Here is a 21,680-nt window from a genome sequence, read left to right as displayed (position 1 = left end):
TATCAGTCACTACCACAAAGTTGGCTCCGTATAGGAAGTCATGGAACTTCTCACACACACTCATTTGAACGCAATAAATTCTAACTTGTGTGCAGGGTACCTTGACTCGCTCACTGACAGACCACGGCTGGCATAGGCGATAACTCTCAGTTGACCCTCCTGCTCCTGGTATAAAGCTGCTCCGAGCCCGATGGTGCTGGCGACCGTATGCAAAATGTATTGCAGTTTTGGGTCAGCGAAACCCAGAACTGGGGAACTGGTCAACTTCTCAATGAGCATTTCAAATGCAAGCTGGCAAGTGGGGGACCATCTCTCCCCAAAGGGCTGTTTCGAGTCCTGGATTTTTATTGGGCTGGCCCTTTTCTGGGCCTTGGAGGTAGGTGTATAGCCACGCGTCAAATCATTGAGGGGTTTTGCAATGGCGGAGTACCCTTTTATAAACCTCCGGTAATATCCAGCAAATCCTAGGAACGACTTTAGCTCCTTCAGGTTTCTTGGAATTGGCCAGGATTTTAGAGCAAGGATTTTATCCGGATCAGTCTCGACCCCTTTCTCTGAAACAATGTGTCCCAAGTATTTGACAGATGTCTGGAAGAATTTACATTTCTCAGGAGAGAGCTTCAGACCGTACTCTTTCAACCGATGTAGTACCCGCAGCAACCTCTGCTCATGTTCCTCCAGCGTGGCTGAAAAGACAATAAGATCGTCAAGGAAAACCAGAACTTCTTTCAAATGGAGATCTCCCACGCTCTTTTCCATTAACCGCTGAAATGTAGATGGAGCATTGGTTACCCCTTGGGGCATTCGGTTGAATTCCCAAAACCCAACGGGTGTCACAAAAGCTGTTTTAGCTTTGTCTTCTTCGTTCATTTCAATCTGATAATACCCTGATTTCAAGTCAAGAACACTGAACCATTTGGACCCGGACAAAGCAGACAGGGACTCCTCCAGGTTTGGCAGGGGATAGGCGTCCTTAACAGTCTGCAGGTTCAGCCTTCTATAGTCAATACACAAACGGATGTCACCATTCTTCTTACGGACCACAACAATGGGTGATGAAAATGGCGACTCTGATTCTTGAATGACACCAGCCTCTAGTAGATCCCTCAGATGCTGGCGGACTGCTTCGATATCTTGAGGGTGGATGGGCCTTGCCCTGTGCTTGAAGGGAGTTTCATCATGCAGCTTTATGTGATGTTTCACCATGTCCGTGCATCCAAAATCCATGTCACTGAGAGAAAAAACATCAGGAATCTTATTGAGCGTATCAATAATTCTCTTCTTCCACTCTGGCGGGATGGGTGATTCTCCAAAATCCAACTTCAGCGCTGGGGAAGCTCCTGATGGTGAACAGCTTGTTGACACAGTGTGTGACAAGATTTGGGGTGAGACGGTCAGTTCACCGATAGTGGACAGAGGTGGAATGATCACATCCTGGTCCGACTCATTACTGAGGATTGCTGGGATCTTCTTATGGGATTGGCTTGGGAGCATAACCAAATAGTTCTTGACACACAGCCCACCTGGCAATGGTGAGGCTGGATGCTCCACAAGCACTCATTGAGCAGGAGACAGAATGCTGGCGTGGATGAAGCCATCGATGAGGGTAGTGTGGCCAGCAGGGATGAGAATAGGAGACTTGCTGGCCAACCTCACCACCCCATCGCTGCCCACCTGTTGTTGCTGATGGCGGATCTGTAGCAGTTTGAGCACTGCTTTGTAGCCGTGAGCAGTTGGCTGGAAGTTGGCGTATTCACTCCCCGTGTACTGTTTGTAAAGCGGCTCCAGAGTGTTCATGCCAATTAACACTGGGGACTGATGGGCTCCGATGCCAGGAACAACGAGCGCCAGCGTGGAGACATCCAAATCGACACCCAGGAACTCACTGGGGAATGTGACCACCATCTCCACATATCCAAGATAAGGAACTGCTTGTCCTGCAGCTCCTTCAACTTGCAATAAATCACACAAAGACTCCAGGTTGGTCCGCAAAATGCTGGTTATAGAACGACACAGGGATCGTAGTAACTTGCGATCCTGTATCCAACAGACAATCAAATTCTTCACCAGCAATTTTGATGTTAGCTGTACAGTGGGATCCGACCAAACCTTTGGGTAGCCTAGCTGGAACAGCAGAGTTGATCTGAGTTACTTCATGACATTCAACTTGATTTCTCGGGTTGGGACATTGTGGGTCCACAACAGTTCCAGTTCATCCCACAACTGGAACTGGCTCTAGTTTAAAGAATGTCTTGAAGAAATGTCTGATCTTTGCCATCTTTGCTGCTTTTCAGCGAGCTGCATCCTCTTTACGGCGACCAGTGCAGAGTTCGGGGGGTTGTCACAGTGAGTCTTTATATGACCATCTTCACCACACCGATAGCAGTAGCCGGCTTTGGGTTCTTTGATGGCTTGCCCGTCTTCTGTCCCTCCCCCAACCTACGACCAGGTGTGGGCTTGAACACAGCAGAGTGACTGGAGCTTGAGCTGGACTGGCCTGCAGTGAGGGTTGCAAGCTGCTTCTGTATGTCGGCCAGTTGCTGAGCTAGCTGCAACCCACGCGCCGTATGTCTACACCGACGGTGCGGGGAAGGGAGAGATTGCTGCGCTCACCAACCTCACGCAGCAATCTCTCCCTTCCCCGCACTGTCGGTGTAGACATACTGCGCGTGGGTTGCAGCTCGGGATGGCCTGAGATGTTGCTTCATGCGGATGGTTTTTGCAGCTTCGCGATCCTCCTCAGTTCGCAGAAGGAGCAGAAATTCAGCAAATGACGGGGGATCATGTTTACGTTGCTTTAACTGGAGTTCTGTAATCAGGGAATTGTCCCAACAGCCACGGCAAAACTGAGTCAGTAGGTGTCGACCAAAGTCTTTGTTTAAAACTCCGCCTCGTTTCACAGCCTGATTCAACGTCACCTGCAGACGCTGCAAATAGTGGGACGGCTTCTCTCCATCATCCTGAAATGTGTCCATGAATTTGGCGTATAGCTCATCACCATCCTGCACTGTACCGTATGCTGAGTCAAGTGTCTGTAAATACACTGTTGGCTGAGTGTCGGATCTCAGGTGCTTAACCACATCAGCAGCAGGTGATAACAAGCTGTCAAAGATCTTACGTGAGCGTTGTAGGTCAGACACTGCAGGATCTTGTAATAGCAGCTCAACTCCAGAGCGCCATATTTCATAGTCTGCCCAGACCTCCAACCGAGTCAATCTTCCAGAGAAGGCTCTGAGACGCGGTGTGGGGTGCATAGCATTGTCGTCATTCTTGACGATATGCTCGACCACATTGAGGTTTGCGTGTGACATGGTTGGAAAAGGGGATCTTGAAGCATGCTGAGCTGTGGTGCCCGGCTGAATTTTTGGCCGGGACTCAGTGTTGTGGTTTGAAGCAGCAAGACCAACTGGATGACCAGAGATGGCAGCAGAAAGCAGCGGTGGCTTTTGCCCATCCTCCAAAGAAGACACAACATCAGTGGCAGTAGGATTGAGCTGAGTGACTGACTGCCCAAGCAGAGACATCACCCCATTCAGGACAACTGCGAAGTCTTGGCAGGTCAATTTCGCGACTTTTTGTAATTCGGCAAGGTAAGGTAGTTAAGGTAGTTTGCGACATCCCTACCTCGTGTGCGCAGACTGTAGATAGATCCAAGATCTCGTAAGTAACCTCATCGCCATTACACTCATATAGATATGGTAAAATTGGACGTAATGCAGCTAACGCAGTGCCTGCACTGTATTCAACCACAATTGTATGGTGAAAAACGGAGTTAGGTTCATCAATACGTTTAAATTTTGAAACAGCACCGTACTGCTGTAAAAACTCAACTACCTCTTCATCTGTTTCCATTTTTGTCACTTCCTTTATCAAAACTGCGTTTTGGAATCTTAATGCCCAGTTTCCCTAATATGTCCATTTTCACACAAATTTATGAATACCGTTCAAAAGTTCAGGGGCCTCATGTACAAAGCATGCGTACGCACAAAAAAGGGGCGTACGTCCTTTCCCACGCTCACGTTCAAATGTATCAAACGTGAAACAATCGTAGAAATGTGCATGCCCCACGCCAATTTCATAGCTGTCGTACGCACGTTTCTACAGCTATTGTTCCTTTGGCGACACTTAGAGGTGAAGCTGGGAAACTGTTAATAATGTGAAACCAAGTAGTCATTAGAGTGATGTGCACATCAGAGACACACTTATGAACAATTAACGCACCCACGTGTTTGCAATTATATAGGTGGATATAAAAGCATGCGCAATGTGATGAAGAAAATGGTATTAACAATGGCAGCGTTAGCGTTGTTAGAGGACCTTGCAAATGGTGCAGTCCGACGTGAGCGATTTAAGGAACGCGAGGATTTACTTGCAAACCATGATAATTGGCTCATAAGCCGATTTCGGTTACCAAGACCAGTGTTACTGGAGTTGCGCACAGAGCTGCGGCCGGCCCTAGAGCGCAACGGGGGCCGGCGGGCCGGCTGCCTGACTACGCTGGGGTTCCCGGCAACAGGGGCATTCCAGCGGGAGCTGGCCGATCGGTCAGGAGTGTGCCAGTCAACCCTGAGCTGAGCCATGCCAGCTGTGTGGGACGGAATCATCCGAATGTCTTCCTGGTACATCAGATTCCCATACAATGCTGTTGAACAGGCCAATATTAAAGCGCAATTTGCAGCGAGAGCCGGTTTCCCTAATGTAATCGGAGCTATTGACTGCACACACATTGCTATAAAAGCGCCATCACAGGATGAATTTGTTTATGTAAGTAGGAAACATTTTCATTCCATCAATGTTCAAATCATATGTGATGCGCGAATGCAGCTAACTAACATCATGGCAAGGTGGCCTGGTTCAACGCACGACTCATTCATTATGACTAACAGCATGGCTGGGAACAGGCTGGAGGCTGGCTCGGTGCGCGATGGGTGGCTTCTATTCCTTTACTTGTCCCGTATGTAACGCTGGATTACATACGAAACAATTAAACGAATAAACTCTTTACTTACCCAGAAGCCGTGCCAGTGCATATTTGGGCATGTGCGCATTCAAATATCATGTTTTTGGTTTTCTTTATTTTCTTCTGGTGAAATTAGAGCTGCAGAGCTTTCTAACAAGCCCTGATTGTCTCCCTGTGTTCAGTATTCCTGTCAGTAAAAGCGGGCGTAAAATGTCAGCCACAGCGCCACACCTGTCCACACCTGTGTGCACGCTGCTCGGATCCCACGGCATTTACAGCCTCACACACATGCTCCCACTCACGTCTTTTTTTGGTCATATTTATCCCTGTTGACAGGGAACCAAACAGAATCTCCACTTCATTCACTAGAATATCTAGCTCAGACTCTGTAAAATTAATTTTCTTTCCTTTGTTCGTCGTGTTATCTGATCGGACAAAGAGGTGAATCTCAGGTCCAGGGCCTATTTAAATAGATTTGCATATGTAAATCGGGGCGTGGACAGGGAGGAGTTGCACGTGCGCTCAATTCCACGTTGACTGGGATGTACAAAAGAAACGTGCTTTGATACACTTTGATACATCTGAATATTTTTGTGCGTACGACAGTTTCCGGGTTCTGGCGTACGGCAAGTTTTAGTAGGAAATCCACGCAAGTATTCGTACATGAGGCCCCAGGTTTTTCTCCACTCCTGGCTAGCTCGCCACTTTATGTAACATGTACACCACCCTATTAAAAGTACTGTTTGGCTATCAGTCAGTAGCTACAGTTATCATTTCTAGGCTAGGTTCAGAAGACTAGGTTAGACTCTAGGAGTGGATAGTGAGACACTGAACGCAGATAAGGTTTAGCACCACCATATATTGTGCACCATATACATATTACAATTTATCCACAGTGAATAAAGACACAGCACAAATACAAATGGCCATTCATATAAAAATAAATACAATATTTACAGGAAACTTCATCAATTGGCATTATATAATTTGAGAGCGCACATCATCTATAATATGCAGAGGAAAGGGACTCAAGCTTCGCTTGTGATGGCGAAGCGCGACCAAAATATAACAGGCCAACATTGGAGTGTCCAGTGGAAAGAGAGGGGGGAGAAAAGAGTCAGTATTGAGAAGTGTATGTAATGAATGTATGGCCGTTAATAGGTCGCAAGGCAAAGGTTTAGGGGAAAAAAGTGTGGCTGCATACAAGAGCCTCCTACCAGCCCGACTAGAGCTGACTCCTTTCTGGGTCCTCAGGCTTTGTGCCCAGGCTAGGCTTAGCTCGCCATCAACCTGGCCAATTCAGTGATTCAAGTGGCACACAGCTCAGATTCAGGCAATTAGCGGCTCCGGTAGTCGGCTCCTATGGTTCGACAGTTGTTGCATTTAGTTCAGTGTGTATGATGTTATATTAATGAGCAATGACGCAACGTACCTGCAGCAACCAGCGTGCTCCTGCGGCTACTGCCAGTAGCAACTGTGCTGTGTTTATCCGGACTCTATCACGTGAAGGTGCGACGGCAGAACAGTGTGACGTCGTGACGCAATGACTTGTGTAATATTTTAGGCACGGTGGGGCGATCCTGATTAATTAATAAAAAGGTTTTTCCACCCGGGTTACATACTGCAAAGCTCAAAAAAGAGAGGGAGTAGGTATAGCATGGAGAGCAGGAGGAGGCGAAGGAGCGGCGTTGGGGCAGGACAGGAGAGAAAAGGATCACACCGCATGACTAACTCCAGAAGCAGGTCATGTACACACACACAGACAGAGATAGATGACATCACAGACAAGCACAGCAACAGATGATGAGGCAGAGGTAGATGAGATTCTGTTAACACAGGAAGGAACTAAACCATGGATAAAATTAGAAGTGCAAGAGAAAACAAATTTCCCTTTGCAGCTAAATAGCGGTTTGAGAGTCAGGTCAGCCACAGGGCATGTAACTATTGAACCTTTAACCAAACCACTAAAAATAAGCGATCCTAAAACAAGGAAAGCATACTGGCTTCAGTGGCGTTATCACAACTGTGTCCCGTTAACCTCTTAGGGAGGAATCTAATGACGAAACTACGGATAGCAGTGGTACCGGACCAAAATGGTTTTGGTATGAAAGCGTGCCGTGTAAATCTAAAAACAGCAGACAACGATGACGAGAACGCAGTAGAAACATTTGTGCACAATTTTTGTGGCAACAGCGGACGGGACAGCGACCTCCCTCTCCAGCGCAGGAAACAAAGGCGGCTGGTACCCATAAACACACTGGAATTCTTTCTCCTGGAGGCAGGATTCTGAGAACCCAGGCAGTGGAGCCCCTTCTCCAACTGCTGGTTTAACCGCTCCGTCTGCCCATTGGTTTGAGGATGGTGGCCTAAGGTCAGACTAACTGTGGCACCTATCATTTGGCAGAAAGCCCTCCAGAAGTGAGCCACAAACTGCGGACCCCGGTCAGATAGGACATTCCTGGGAAATCCAAAAACCCGACAAGCATTAGACATAAGCACCTCTGCTGTTTCTTTGGCGGAAGGAATGCTTGGTAATGGTATGAACCGAACCATCTTGGAGAAACAGTCTATTACTGTAAGTACAACAGTGTTACCCTCTGAGGGTGGTAAACCAGTCACAAAGTCGAGGGAAATGTCAGACCAGGCCCACTGTGGCAGAGAAAGGGGCTGGAGAAGTCCAGCACTGGGGACATTCTTACTCTTGTTCTGCTCACAGGTTGTACAGACTGCCACATACTCACTGACATTCCTCATACCTGGCCACCAAAACCTCTCACAGAGTCAGTCAGAGTTCTGCGGAAACCAGGATGAAAAGAGATTAGAGAAGTGTGAGCTCACGTAATCACAGAACACCGAAGTTCAGGGGTGACAAAAAACTTGTTGCGTGGTCCCTCCGGAGGAACCTGAATCCCTTGATTAGCTCTCTTGACCCGCACCTCTATTTCCCAGGTGAGACAACCCACAACCAAAGTCTCATAGATTATTGTCTCAGTCTCCTTGGAAACGCATTCACCTTTGAACAGTCTAGACAGGGCATCGGGTTTTATGTTCTTAGTGCCAGGACGATAGGATATGGTGAAAGTGAATCAGGCAAAGTACCAGAAAGTAAGTCTATGGAACAATCATAAGAACGGTGAGGGGGAAGTGAAATGGCTCTAGCATTGTTAAATATCTGCTTAAGCTCCAGGTAGCAGGATGGAACTGAGGACAAATCTGTGAACCTCGTCAACCTCCTCAGCCAAGGTGAAAACCCCCTCCAGGCTGGAAACAGGAGGACCCCAAAAAGCACTGCGTCTTACAGTTGCTCCCCCATGACATACCCTTGCCGGAGGCCCAATCTATATGAGGATTGTGAGTTAACCAAGGAAAGCCTAACACAAGTGGGTGTTGGGGTGCCTCAAAAAGGTGGAAAGTGATCTGTTCAGTGTGAGAGTCAGGAAAAGTCAGAGTCACTGGAGAGGTGCAGTGGGTAACCAGATACATCACATGGCCATCTAGGGCAGTGGCAGGCACAGGGGAGTCTAGAGGGACAAACGAGAGGTTAAGTCTTTTGGCCAAGTTCATATCAATGAGTTTAGCATCAGCACCAGAGTCAATGAGAGCAGTATGAGGGAGAGACAGAGATTCTGAGGAGAGTGTAACATGAGAGAACTGCCTGCAAGATCTGTTCTTAATGGGGGAGGTACATACCAGCACAGATGCCTGCTGGGAAGAACCGCTGCGGCGAATAGGACAATTCTCCAGGAAGTGACCCATTTGGGTGCAGTAAATGCATCGACCCTTATTGCGTCTTTGTAGACATTCCTCAGGAGAGAGCCGAGTGCGTCCAATCTGCATAGGTTCCTCTGTGTCACTCCTTGTGTTGGTCGTAGGCTGGGGTGCTGGAGCAGAGGACCCCGGTTGCTGACTAGAGGAGAAGTTGGTCTGATCGTGCTCCAGCAACCTCTTGTCAGTCTTGGAAGCTAGGGAAACTAGAGCATCAGGCTCTGAGGGCAGGTCTAGAGGAGTCAGAAGGTCTTTAACAGGCTCTGAAAGACCATTAAAAAAAAGCATCCACCAAAGCTGTTTGATTCCAACCACTATCTGCTGCTAGTGTTCTGAATGCAATAGCATAGTCCATAACACTTTGCCTGCCTTGACCCATGAGAACCAAGGCCTTGGCAGCCTCTCGACCAGGAGCAACAGTCTGAAATATCTGTGTAAAAGTCTTTACAAAGAGGGGGCAGAGAACTGCAGATGGCTGAATGGCAGTTCCATTCAGCTGTGGCCCAGGCTTTGGGCCTGGGCCTCCTGACGGTTGCTTGACTCAGCTACTTCTTGTCTTAAAGAAGCCATTTGGTCCTCATGCATATGAATCCACTGGCCCTGAGCCTTCAGTGCTTCGCGGACAGCCTCTGAATCTGCGGGGTCCATGGTAGTGGTTAGATTGTATTATCAGGTTCAGACAGACAACTGGACCCACAGAGCAGACCAGAAACAGACAGGTGTGAAGAAGTGGTTTTTTAAACAGTCCGGGGTCAGTACACAAAAGGACAGTCAGCTCAGGCAGAAGTACAAAAAGACGAGGCAGAAGGGAAGTCCAAAAACAGGCGAGAGTCAAAACCATAAAAGATCAGGCAAAGGTACAGAACACTAGGCAAAGACGGGTCAAGGAACAAACTGGGTCGAAACACAAGGAAACTAATCACAAGGGAAACATGCCGGAAAGCTACTCACAAACGGATGCAGACAATCTAACAGAGACACACTGGGAGAAGCAGGCATATATACACACATGAGGGGAGAAGCTAACGAGGCACAGGTGAAAACAATAGACAATCACACAGGGAGTGAAGACACCTAGAATGAACACAAACAGGATATGAAACCAAACAATAAAACAGGAAGACAAAAAAACAGCTAATGCTCAATACCCATTTTATATGATATGCATGGATTTCATTGAATTAAATAAATGTGAAAATAAAAAATATTGTCTAGTGATCATAGACTTATACTCAAAATGGATTAAAGTTATTCCAACCACACGAAATGATGCAATAACAGTAGCTAAAGCTTTAGCAACACATATTGCACCAAGATTTGGATTTCCAGAAATCATATATTAGTGATAATGGACCACATTTCAGAAATGATGTAATTGCTAAACTGAGTGAACTGTTTTCTATTAAAATGAAATATCATTGTTCTTATCCACAATCAGCAGGACTAGTGGAAAGAGTGAATGGTTCAATCAAGGCTAAACTTAGGAAAGCCATGGACGAGACAGGAAAAGGATGGGTAACCTGTTTGTCAGCAGTAATGCTGAGTCTTCACATACAACCTAATAACACAGGACTGTCACCTTTTGAAATTTTGTATAGTAGACCTTACAGAGTACCTTGACCCTGTCGTCAGTCCCTTCCACTCCCTTCAAGGGAGATGACACAGAATGGACAGAAACAATTGTTCATAAATGTACTTATACATTTGCTGTTGTCAGAATTATTATTTTTTGCATTTACATTTTTACATTTTATGAGTGATTGTAACAATTACTAACACAAATTATTGGCCACCGGGGCAGCGGGGGCCAGGTGGAGAATTTTCCTGTCTAGAAAGTAACAGTATGAAATAATAATAATGCTAAAGAACTGCTAGACTTTGGCTATGTTATTAAACTATCTACTAAACTATCTAACACTGATTAATTTTTCTTGTAATTATATTTTGTACTTTTTTAAAATAGTACAAACAGGGGGAAAATGTTTTAAAAATTAGGATTTATACTGGGGTTCAGATGTTTTGATCATATAATGTGTGTTTCCAGTTTTTTGCATGTCTCATGCACTTCCCTTATTTGGACTGTGTTTTGCTGAGGATGACAGGGAGAGATATCAGTAGTTCAAGGACAGGAGACACAAGGACGTGAGAAATAGGCCTGAGAAGTGTCCTTTTTTTCAGGTCTGGACTGGAAGGAGGACTCAGGTGCAGAGAGGCGAAGGTTTAAGCCAAATTAATTTAACAAAAAACACTGCATGGAGGGAAACAAAAAACACTCCAAACCAGGTCCTGGAGCAGATCCAGTGGGACAAGCAGTTCTTGAATGGGGAACGACAGACCCTTGAGGAACACATCGTACAGGGACGTGAAGTTCCACCCACTCTTCGCTACTAAGGTGAGGAAGTGGATGGCGTAGTCACCGACAGATCGGTTGCCCTGCCTCAGGCTCTCGTGCCTTTTCCCGGTCATTTGACACCGGGTCAAAAATCATCTGTAGGGATTCTTGAAAGTCTGTGAGGGAGCTGCAAACTGATGAACCTTGGGCCCACTCTTCTGTAGCCCAGGCCCGGGCTCTACCTGACACACTGTAAACCCAGATTTTGTTTCTAATAAAACTTCTGAGTGATCATAACTTATTCTTTTATGTTTTGTAAAAACCTGCTATCATTACTAAACAACATTAGTTGTTTGTACTATTCGGGCTGAAAAATTCATTGCACTAATCATGTTTAGCAGAGAAAACTTGATATGTTTAGTTTCATAAGAAAAGGGAGGGACCTAATTCAAAAACCTGCCTGGACATGTAACAAGGCGTCTTGTAACTGTGCATCCACGGAGCTCTACACTTGGCGGGATGAGCACAGGCACTGATGGCAGACCAGGAAACAACCTTACTCCAAGTGGAACGGTTAGTATGTAAAATAACTATTGTAACCTAGTTATCTTTGTGGGAACTTTTAATAGGTAAATGTAAATGTAAATGTACTTTATTTATACAGCCCTTTAGAACAGTCCTTTCGGTGTACCAAAGTGCTTTACAGTAGATAATAAATAACGAGAACAATAGGTGAAAAACAAACAAAATAAAAACAATAAAAAGCAACAAAATCGAATAAGAAATAATAAAAGTGTCATCATACTACTGGGTGTTAAAAGCCATCCTAAATAAGTGGTTTTTTAGCTTGGATTTAAAAAGGCCCAGGTCAGAAACGGGACGCATCTCGACGGGGAGCTTATTCCAGAGCCTGGGGGCGGCAACAGAAAACGCTCGGTCACCCCAGTGTTTATATTTTGACCTGGGCACTTCCAGCGACAGTTGATCTTTGGACCTCAGCGCTCTAGCAGGATTGTGGACAGTTAAAAGCTCAGATAAGTATGAAGGGGCGAGGCCGTTAAGAGCTTTAAAAACAAATGTTAAAAGTTTAAAATCAATTCTATAAAGGACAGGAAGCCAATGAAGGGATTTAAGAACAGGAGTGATGTGCGCACGTTTGCTGGTGTCAGTTAAAAGACGGGCAGCAGCGTTTTGCACGACTTGAAGTCGACTGAGGGATGACTGGGAGACGCCAACATAAAGTGCATTGCAATAATCTAACCTAGAGCTTATTAAAGCATGTATGGCTTTCTCTAGGTCGGCTTAAAAACATTTTTACTTTGGCCAGGAGACGCAACTGAAAGAAACTAGTCCTAACAACGTTGTTGATATGTTTGTCAAACCTGAGGTGACTGTCGAAGGTCACTCCCAGGTTTCTGACGGTTGAATTCAGCTTAGAGGACAGGGTGCCGAGGCCAGCCGTCGCAGTATTCCCAAATACAATACACTCAGTTTTGTCATCGTTTAAATGAAGAAAGTTTTGAGCCAACCACTGCTTAATATCGGCAATACAAGCAAACAAAGAACATTGATCATTGCTGTTTGGCTTCACTGGCAGATAGATTTGTATGTCGTCTGCGTAACAGTGAAAAGAAAGGTTGTGCCTGGCTATAATTGACCCAAGTGGTAACATGTACAAGGAGAATAGTATAGGGCCAAGAATAGATCCTTGTGGAACTCCACAGGAGAGAGGGGCAATGGAGGAGGACAGGTCACCAACCATAACAGAGAAGGTTCTACCGGATAAGTATGATGTAAACCACTGTAAAACAGTGCCATGGATGCCAACATAATTACTAAGACGTGACAGGAGGACTGCGTGGTCCACCGTGTCAAAGGCTGCTGTGAGGTCGAGAAGCACTAGTACAGCAGGGCACTTGGCATCCACGGACAGAGCGATGTCGTTGTGCACCTTTAACAGTGCGGACTCGGTGCTGTGACGAGATCTAAACCCAGATTGGAATTTCTCAAGAACAGAGTTATCCTCAAGAAAGGACTGTAATTGAATAAAAACAACTTTTTCTAAAACCTTAGAAAGAAAAGGCAGATTAGAGACAGGTCTAAAATTAGATAAAACGGAGGGGTCAAGGTTAGGCTTTTTAAGAAGAGGCCTGACCACAGCATGTTTAAAAGCAGCTGGGACAGTTCCTAATCTAAGGCAGGAGTTGATAAAAAACAGGAGACTGGGCCCCAAAGTGTTAAGAACCATTTTCAGCAATTTGGCAGGAACAATATCCAATGGGCAAGTTGTAGATTTCAGAGATTTCATTGTGTCGCAGAGAGAAGAGAGGGAAACAAGCTCAAACTGATCAAACACGGTAGGACGAGCTGGAGCAACAGACAGATCCTTAGTACCCGTAACATTAGTGGACGTAATGACACTCACATTAGTGTCTTTTCTGACAGAATCCACTTTGTTAACAAAATAATGAAGAAAATTCTCACAAGTGGCTATTGATACATCAGTCACAGCAGAAGTGCATGGGTTCACAACAGCATTAATTGTAGCAAATAACACCTTGGGACAATGACTGCTGCTAGAGATGATATTCGAGAGATACTGGCATTTCGCATCACGTACGGCTCTCTGATAATCAGATAGACAGTCCCTTAATATTTCCAGAGACACATGCAGTTTGTCCTTCTTCAATCTGCGTTCCGCCTGCCTGCAACGTTGCCTGATAGCACGGGTGGTATCGTTCAACCAGGGGTCCGATCTTGGCTTGGCAGATTTTTGCCTAAAAGGGGCAATAGAGTCCAGAATCCTGGCACAGGTAGAGTGGAAGGAGGAAAGAAAATGATCAGGACAAAGAGAGGAAGCCAAGCCATTCAAGGGAAAAGACTGTGAGTCATTAAAGGCAGCAGTGAACTCATCGGCCGTGGAGGGGGTGATGATACGCCGCTGACAGGATGGAACATGAGGTTTACTGACTGGTTGGGGGGCTAACACTTCGAACACAATGGGGAGATGATCTGAAATTGCAGTCTCAGAAATCTCTTTAATGGAAACTGAGAGCCCAAAGGAAATAACGAGGTCCAATGTGTGCCCAAGATGGTGTGTTGGTTTATCAACGGATTGAATCAGATTAAAAGATGCCAACAGGCTTTTGAAGTCAGTGGCAAATTGGTCAGATGGGCAACAGACGTGAACATTGAAATCCCCACATATCAGGATCTGGTCATATTTTGGGAGAATGTCAGCCAGAAATTCAGTGAACTCATGAATAAAGCCCTTATTATATTTGGGAGGGCGATAGACAACAGCACACAAAACAGGACTTGGGAACTCCACGGCAAACACCTGCAGTTCAAACGAGGAGTATGTACCTGTGGGAAGAAGCCGACATTTAAAATTGTCATTGAACACAGCAGCGAGTCCCCCCCCTCGCCCCGACACTCGCGGGGAGCTGAAGAAAGAACAGCTGGGTGGGAGGAGCTCAGAAAACGCGCTGATTTCACCTGGTTTCAGCCAGGTTTCAGTTAGCAGGAGGAAATCCAAGGAATGCGAAGTAAAAAAGTCGTTTAGGATAAAAGTCTTATTTACGACGGATCTGGTGTTGATGAGAGCCATGCGAACCAGATGCCGGTCCGTCTGTTGGGAGGCCCGGTTAACCGGACGAAGATTCTCCAGCGCACGGCCCCGTCTACGGATCCTTACGGGTCGGCGGCAGGGAGGTGGGCACCCGGCCTCCGGTACGGCTGGCAGCAGCCATCGGTAGGAGTAGTCCACGGAGCCTCGGATGTCGTATCCGGCGTAATCACTGGAGAGACCAAACAGCGGATGGCGAGCATTGTACGTGGAGGACGAGGCCAGGTGAGCTTTCAGCCGGCATATCACTCCACCTCTCTTTCCTCGTCTTCTGCGACGGCTGTTGCGTGGCAACCGACCAGGAAGACGCCATAAGTGAGAGGGTACGGACGCCAGAACAGGTGGCGGTGGCTTTGTCTGATCATTAAAGTCCTGGATCGATAATTTGTCGACGGAATCACGGATTTTTAAGAGGATCAGGCGATCATACACCAGTAGAGGTGACACTTTAAGCATAAAAAGCGATAAAAACAGGATAATAAACAGAAAAGGTAGCAGAGGTAGACGGCCAGCCACACACAACGGCGCCATCTTGCCTGTGATGCTCTTCGAGAGCCACAAGCCCATAAGCTTTGAGATAACCCGTTGACGCAGCTTTTTTTCTGTCGAATGTTACTGTTTGAAAGTGTGCATGGTATAAATACATGTTTATAGCAGGCTAAGGCTAGCTCATGTCCATTAAAAAAAGTGTCAGCTAAATGTTAACGTTAGCTTAGTGTTAACAGTCTGAAGATTGCTTACATACCGGCAAATTTGTGCGACTGTATCATTAATATTTCTGTCATTTAATGTTTAATTTTACGTAATTTTCTTTTTTCTTTTTTTTTATATTTCTGTCATTTTACGTGGTAGAAAAGCGGATCAACCGCAGTCAGGGCAAAGGAGTGTAGCAGGCGCTGTGGAGGTGTTTATGTTGTGGACACCGTGAGCTGCACACAGCTCATTGATCCACTCGGCCACTCCTTGGCAGCTCTCTTTTTCACGCTCGCTCACTCTCTCACACACGCGCTGGTTTACATGCCGTTGGTTCGGTTCTATTACCTTATTGTATTTAACAGTGACATTGTTGAGCTGAGTTGTTGAGCTTAAAGTTTTCTTGTTCTCTATTTTGCCAGATCCTTGTGTGAAGATGCTGTGGAAGTGTAAGTATTGTGAGTTTATGGGTGAGAAAAGGGGTTGCCTTTTAAAACATTATAGGTTAAATCACGGAAACTATAGTAGAACTGTCCCATTTCCCTGCTTACACCAAGAATGTGTGTGCACATTCAACTCCATTAATGCCCTTAAGGTCCGCTTAGCAAAGATTCATCAGAAAACCCAGGGTGCACAATTGAGTGAAACTGCCCATGTAACCTTTCACTGTCAGTCATGTGATTTTTCTACACCCTGTACAGAAGCAGTCTTTCTCACTCACCTGCGCAGTACACATTTGAAGGTAAATCACAGAGTCCAGTGTCCATATAACGGCTGTAACTTTCACACTAATGTGTATTCCACATTTAATGCGCACATATTCAAGATCTGGCTTCTTTGGAGCAACATGGTGTATATGTTGAAAAGTTAGGCGAATGTGTTAAAGGTACAGTTTTATATGTGGCTGCTGATAACCTGGCTGCTCATTCTCTGGCAGGATTCTTCGAAAGCTTTACGGTGGACAGATTCTGCAGGTTCTGTATGGCAACGAGAAACGAGATGCAAGCCAAGGAGGTAAATTCAGGTGCTTTTGAACCTCGCACTATAGACACTCACAACCAGCAGGTGCAAGAGGTAAAACAGGATCCAACTGTGGCCAAACGGTATGGTGTAAAAGGAGCGTGTGTATTGACTGACAGTCTGGAGCACTTTCATGTTGTTCGTGGGTACCTCCTCCATGACCTTTTGGAAGGCATTGTTCCTGTTGAGTTAATCCCTCTGTATTTCAGATATGATTTCTAAGAAATATTTCACCATAGAAACACTTAACCATGCCATGAAAACTTTTGAATATGCTTTTTATGACAAAACTGACCAGCCTCAGCCAATTGTCCATGGCTTCTCTACTAAAAGGACCATAGGTGGCAATGGCCATGAGAACTGGGCCCTACTCAGGCTGCTCCCACTTATCATTGGCCATAAAGTCCCTGAAGGAGACAGCGCTTGGAACATTCTGCTGCTCCTAAAAGACATTGTTGAGTTGGCTGTAGCTACAAAACACACTGAAGAGTCTGTACATTTCCTTGACTGCAAAGTGACAGAACACAGAGACTTGTTGCAAACAACATTCCCAGATTTTAGATTACGGCCAAAACACCACTACATTGAGCATTACCCTGAAATGATCAAGGCATTTGGTCCCCTTTCAGATGTTTGGACAATGCGCTTTGAAGGAAAACACAAATTCTTCAAACAGGTCATTCGTAATGCTCACAACTTCAAAAATGTAGCTCTTACATTGGCTGTTAATCATCAGAAATTATGGCTTACTACTTGGACACAAGTTCATTTTTCAAGCCTTCAGTTGAAATGGACAAGGTCACTATAGCATCAATCGCATCTTATCCTGAGAATGTCCAACAGGTTTTCTGCCAGAGAGTTCCTCAGCCCACATCAGTTCTTGTTGCATCATCAGTCTATGTAGATGTCAGATATTGTGCTGACATGATAGTCTCTGTCGGTTCATGCTCTGGCTTCCCTTCATTTAGGCAGATCAAACAGGTAGTGGCACTTAACACTGAGATCCTGTTTGTTTGCAATGAGATGACTGCATGGTACCATGAACATTTGAGATCTTTCGAACTCATCTGTGACAGCAGTAACCCCTCTCTGTGTGTGGTGCAGCTGAACGAGCTGAATGATATTTTCCCTCTTTCAGGATACAGATATGGGGATAATTTAGTAGTGACCCTCAGGCGTTATATTCTGTGTTAAGAAGCCACAGTGTGATTTCCTCAATCAATCTAGGCTGTAATGGAACATTTTGTAGCTTATTTTAGAGCTCACATTGAAAACAGAGAAGAGAAGTTTTGTAAATGTTTTTCTTGCACATTTGAGTGCAGGTTTCATGTGAATTTGAGTTTAATGGATTTACCACTTTAATCTCAGGGGACATCCACATTTTTTGTCTTGTAAATCTGTGACACATTGAACACCTACACACTCAACACACACAGACAACACAGACACGTACAACACCCACACACAGACACATTCAACACACAGACATGGACATCGCCCAGCTTTTAATGGATTTACCACTTTAATTTCAGTGGACATTTTTTTTCTTGTGATTTTTGAGAATTCCCAAGTTTCTTTTTCTCAGAATAGTACTCATACTTTGGATCATAAAATGGTGATCTTTGTGATGCACATAGCAATGCCTCAGCAACTGACTGTCCTTTTAGATATGTATATTTCTAATGACCTAAATATCGTTTCTATTACCAAGATGACTGCAAACCAGAAGATGACCTTGAGGGTCATTCTAACAGAGGCGGACATAAGAAAAGTCATCCTAAATACAAGGCCATCTACAGTCGAGGATTTGATAAGCAAGCTTAAAGAATCACTGGGACTTCATTATAACTTCAGTCTCCAATACCAAGATCCGGATTTCAATAATGAACTATGCAATCTGACAGATACTGAAGAACTTCCAGAAAAACCAACAGTCAAAGTCATCCCTGTCCTTGAGCTGGTACCTGTCTCATCTGATGAAGTCTTCAGTGACACAACCAGTACAGCAGAAACAGAGATACTCTCGCACTCACCTCAGGAGCGACTAAAAAAGTGGCCAGAATTTTTTGATATCCCAACCTTTTCTGTTGATGTAGAGTATACATTTAGGCAAGCTGATCTGCTGTTTATGAGTGAGGGTATATACCTTAAAGTAACAAAGGAACTAAAACATGAGATACTTGAAAGACTGGCAGAGAGCATGTATTGCTACACAGCATACCCAACTGCTGCACAGTTTGAAAGTGTTGCAGCAGCACTGATAAGTAAGCACCCTTGTCTCCAGGAGCGAGGCTCAACCACTCGTTGTTGTGGTTGGAAAAATAGTCTAAAGCATAAAATGGCTAATTATAGAACAAAGCGTAGGCAATCAGGATGCCTTGATGTTGCAGTAAATGCAGGTAAGCGGGGAAGGCATTCAGCAGGAGGACAACCAGCTAACAAGTGCATCAAGAAGGCAAAGAAAGGTGAAATCAACTACTTGCCTAACTTTCCGGATGGATTTGATCAGGCAGCCCTGGAGGGGGCCTGCAAAGACTTGGTTGATGAAATGCAGAAGAGAACACCAAATGGACTCCTTGTAAAACAGAAGATGGACCAGACATTTGCACTGAGAAGAAAAGAGGTAGTGGAGTCGGAACCTGCCATAAGCACGATGGTGAAACGCTGGCCTGCCCTTTTCACTGAAGATCAGGTATGTTCAAGAAAGAGAAGATAACTAATAACTATCTTTCTATTAATATATATAATGTGTCCAAATGTATATTTGTCTTATCCTCTTTAAGGAAAACATTAGTATTTTTAATTTTGGGCATGATTGTGACACGCTTGCTGCCACTGTGGGTGTACTGCACAGAACAGTCAGAGACCAAAGTAGGTTTACGAGGGATTCTTTATTTGGTTTGATCGAGTTAGTGCTGCAGCCGTTCGCAGGCGTCTTGCTGCCGTCTGCCAGCGTCCTCGTCTGTCAGTCCTCCTTCCTCATCTGGTCCAGCACGCTACTATGTTGGCAAAAGAGGGCGAGAGTGATTAGCCAGTTGGGCACCGGTGTGCCAATCACACTCACCTGGCGCTGCTCTCCTGAGCCCTCCCCACACCTCTCTCCTGCAGCTGATGCACCACGCCCCCGTCCACAGTGATACTGGCCTATATTTAAATGATGTTAGGCAGTTGAAAGGACATGGTCATGTTGTGTTTAATGGAAAGTGAAGTGGAAAAATTCTTCGTAATTAGAACCAGTGATTAGAAATATCACATATGTCAGACGAGATTTGTGGCTAAGTTTTTCTTTTTTCTTTTGCAGACTATGAGTCTTTTTAACAAGACCCAGGATTCTGACTTTTACTATACCGAGCATTTCAGCACTTCTTTGTGACGGAGCTCAAAGCCACGGCTTCCCAGCACTCCTCTCTCAAGCTGATACTTGTAATGTGTGCAGCGGCTATGATTAATGGCCAGTTTTACTACTTGTGATAATGCATATGAAGTGAATGACCAACTTCTAATTCATGACTTACCACAATAGTCCATGTGTAATCATCATTCTCTATTTTACAGGTCTACACTGTATTGGTGAATATAACTTTATTCCCAGAATTGAGGAACAGCCACTGCAGCAATCTGCTTCATTATTTTTCAGATGGTAAAAGTTCTATGTAGTCTGGCAGGAGTAACTTGTGTTCTATAATTGCTGAATGTTAAAATAATCAGCTTTGACCTGCACTAATTACATCAGCTAATGTTTTATACATTAGAAAATGATATTTGAAGATCCATCAGATCAGCTTGGTACAGATAGACTTGTATTTGTATGTTGCCTCTTTGATCTACAGAACACTCAAAACTCTTTAACTTCACCCATTCACACACACTTTCATACACTGATGGAAGAAGCTGCCATGCAAAGAGTTAACTGTTCATCAGGAGTGATAAAATGCTTCCTATCTAAAGCTACGTCAGTTGAGCCAGCATCCCTCTGATTACTAGAAGACCTGCTTAACCTCAGAGTCACAGGCTCCCTCCCTTCCTTATCCAGCTGATAAAAAAAAATCTCTTTCCATGGAAAAACTCTAAAGATCTACTTTAAAATACAAAACACAATTCATATTACAGGTGAAAATACAAAACATAATATTCATATTCAGTATATTCAGCTGTAATTATTACTGGAGTGGCAATGAAAAGTTACCTCTAGATTAAAATAGAATGGAGTAAAATTACTGATCAGTTCAGTTAATGTGAACATCAGTCCACCTCTGCTCGAGACTAGAGTTGTCACGATACCAAAATGAGTAACCACGATACTATACCAGACAAAGTATCACGGTTCCGGGTAGTATCGCGATACTGTAGCCTTTTTATTTTTATTATTATTTTTGTGAACTGCAATGTATTTGTACAAGTTATAAATACTTATTGATTACTTATAATGTTGTTTGGTGCATGATAAACATAATACTGGTGAAGTAAAAATTAGACTGAAACAAGTTTGAAACAACAAGTTTGTTTTTTTTAGCAAAATTAGTGGTGTCAGTCATAGACATATATACGTAGATTTTTACATTTTGGATGTGGCAAAGTGGAGCGCAACCCTTAAGTTGCAGAGTGGCAACACACGGAAAAAGCTGCGCAAGAGTATTCTTTTCCAAGGTTTTTAACACACACACACACACACACACACACACACACAGACTGCAATTGTATAGCTGTATAGATATGTATGTTCATCAATGCCCCCTCGTGTACCTGTAAACACTCAGCATTAGAAAAATACATACGTTGGTTTGGTGCTTACTTATATCCTAAACATAAGGAGTAAACATTTATAATCATCACTTTAAAAGTTACATACGTTGTTTTTGGTGCCTGTTTGTTTCCCAGATATATTAGTATGTGTGTGAATGGGTGTATAAGAGGCATTAACTTAAAGAACTTTGTAGAAAGGCGCTTTATGAAGTTCAGTCCATTTCCTTTTATTAGTTTACAATGCAGATCTTCCACATCCAATATGGCGGACACGTTAATGTAACGCAGTAACGGACCAACCTGCTCAATGAGGCGTCTATTATGTCTATGTATATATGTATATATGTCTGTGTATATATGTCTATGGTGCCACTGACAGCGACGACGCGGCAGACTCGTCGCTCGGGCCCGGTGCTTCTGCCATGGTGAGTGTGTTGTCTCGTGTTTGTGACTGTAAGCCGTGTGCACATCTGGGCAAGACAGAACTTTAGCTTGTTTGTTTTGAAGCGAGTTTCTATCGAAGTGGAGCAGTCTTCCTG

The sequence above is a fragment of the Larimichthys crocea genome, chromosome XIII, assembly GCF_000972845.2.
Source record: "Larimichthys crocea isolate SSNF chromosome XIII, L_crocea_2.0, whole genome shotgun sequence".
Classification (NCBI taxonomy): Eukaryota; Metazoa; Chordata; class Actinopteri; family Sciaenidae; genus Larimichthys; species Larimichthys crocea.
This window is presented reverse-complemented; position numbering follows the sequence as displayed.